The sequence below is a fragment of the Nycticebus coucang genome, chromosome X (assembly GCF_027406575.1).
Source record: "Nycticebus coucang isolate mNycCou1 chromosome X, mNycCou1.pri, whole genome shotgun sequence".
Classification (NCBI taxonomy): domain Eukaryota; kingdom Metazoa; phylum Chordata; class Mammalia; order Primates; family Lorisidae; genus Nycticebus; species Nycticebus coucang.
The window spans coordinates 140,122,791-140,125,395 of NC_069804.1; positions in this window are offsets into that span (position 1 = coordinate 140,122,791).

A 2,605-nucleotide genomic window follows, 5' to 3' on the forward strand; every position below is an offset into this window, starting at 1 on the left:
GGACCCACTAGTGTGCCATGGCACTCACCTGCCAGGCATAAAACTGAACATGTACGCTACCCAAATTCTGAACTCCTAGCACTCCCCTCCACTCTCACCCCTTGTCTGGAAGCCTATACCCCATGGAGTACAGATTCTTGGACATTTTCTCAAGAGGTGTGGACAGGGTGTGGGCTGTTATAAGTCTGTGCTGAATTGGCAGCATGGGGTAAAGCAGGGGCTATGGAGTGAGGGAGCCATATGGGAGAGGGAGAGATGGTGTCTCGTGGCACAGTGAAGCACAGTGAACAATAAGGTACACACCGTTGGTGATGTTTTGGAGAAACACTTCCCACATCTCTTAGCAAGCAGAGGGAGCTGAGTTTCTGCTCCAGTGGTGGCCATGGGTGGAACAGATATGGGATGGAAATACAGGCCCCGTGACCAAAGGGTATGCCTCAGGTGGTACATGCCTTGGCAGAGCATGGCAGAGATGGAGAATAGAAATTATGTGCATGCAGAGGCAGCATACTCTCTGGGCAGAGCTGAGTCAGAATTGCTGCTTTTGTGAGCCCAAGATGCAACCAGCCCCCAGGGGAGCATAGCTGGGACAAAAGCAGGCTTATCAGTAGCATGAGCACAGGGAAGGGCAGGAACTGAGAGCCATTTGTGACCTCTGACTGCACCCGCCCCAACAAAGAGTGCAGCAGAGACAGAGACGCCAGCTCCATGGGAATTCGGGCAGCAGCAGAGGCACAGTATGGGGCTGAGTCCCAGTTTCTGTGAACTTAAACTATGCCTGGCCCACGGGGGAATATAGCTGGGACAGAAATACAAATTCTACGAGAATATAATTGGCAGCAACATCCATCAGGGGTGGGGCTAGAACTGAGTGAAACTTCCCAGCCTCCCATTAAACTCCCAAGGCTTCACATCCCCCTGCCAGCTGGTGGCAGAGTGCAGTGGCCTGGCTGAGGAGACATAGATCTCCCAGTGACTCAGGCACGCATAATCCCCTGGTGCATCTGCTCAGTAGAGGAACTTGGTCACAGCCATGTGGGGTTACCAGTGACTGGGTGTGACAGAGGTGTAACGTGGGGAAGGAGACATCAACTTTCTCAGACTAATTCATTTCCTGTGTGGGCCCTTCTGATTCCATGGAGTACCAGAGCAAGTCATACTCAAGCTGGCTGCAGACCCCTGCTATCTAGTTTCTGAACGTTTTGAACTCTATCAATTGAGACTGGGTGGTGACTGGGACAATTAATTTGGAATTCTTGACCTGGGCCAATCACACGAGGACCCTCCAAGGTGGATCCCTGGTTGTGTTGTTGTGTGAAGGTTTGATTTTCCTTTTCCATTTGTTGCCTGTGGGGGCTGGGTGTCATAGTTACTTGTATTTCTCCACAGCTGAGACTTCAACCGAGAGTTACTGATTCACTAAGATTGGACAGAGACCAGCTGAAAACAAGACAGAACCACTTAGGCCCACCACACGAAGCAGGTCCCCAGTGTCTCAGGCCATAGTACTGTACAGGTCCTTTGCAAAGCTGTAGAAGAAAACCTGCAGTCACCAGTCCCATCTTTTGGGCAAAGGGCTGGTTAATCACTACTCCAGAGCCCTCAATCCAATTTCACCTTATCTGCTCATCTAGCCAAACAGTGAAAAATAATCATGGGGTGGAATCAGTGGAAAAACTCTGGCAACATCAATAATCAAAGTAGATCAACTCCCCCAAGGAATGAGAAGGTGGACCCACCAGATGATCCCATTCATAAACAAATGGCTGAGATGTCATAAATTAAATTCAGAATTTGGATGGCAAATAAGATTAACAGAATGGACATAAAGTTCGAATTATGAATTCGAGGAGCATTTCAAAAGTTGTCTCAGGAATTCAATGAATTCAAAGTCAAAATTACCAAAGATTTTGACACATTGAGGCAAGCAATTGCAGCCCTAAAAGATCTGAGAAATACAGTAGAATCCCTTGGTAACAGAATGTGACAGGCAGAAGAAAGTATTTATTACATTGAAGACAAAGCTTTTCAATGTTCCCAAATGCTCAAAGAGAGAAAAGAAGTGGAGAGAAAGAAACTGATCATTCTTCCAGAGAGTTCTGGGATAATTTGAATAAGACTACTGTTTGCCTTATAGGAATTGCTGAAGGTGATGAGGTGGCTTTGAAAGACACAGATGCTCTACTGCAAGGTATAATCAAGGAGAATTTCCCAAACATGGCAAGAGATTCTGAAATTCAGATAGCAGACAGTTTCAGAACCCCAGCACGACTCAACCTGAATAAGAAATCTCCCAGACACATTATAATTAACTCCGTGAAAGTTAATATGAAGGAAAAAATTCTGAAAGCTGTAAGATGTAAGAAAACCATAACATACAAGGGGAAGAACATTAGAATGACTCTAGATCTCTCTGCTGAAACCTTTCAAGCTAGAAGAGGGTGGTCATCAACTTTTAATCTCCTAAAATAAACAAAATAATTTTCAACCCAGGATCCTGCATCCAGCTAAACTGAGTTTCATTTATGATTGATAAATTAAATACTTTAATGAGATTCACATGTTGAAGAAATTTGCCATAACAAATCCAAACTAAAACTAAACC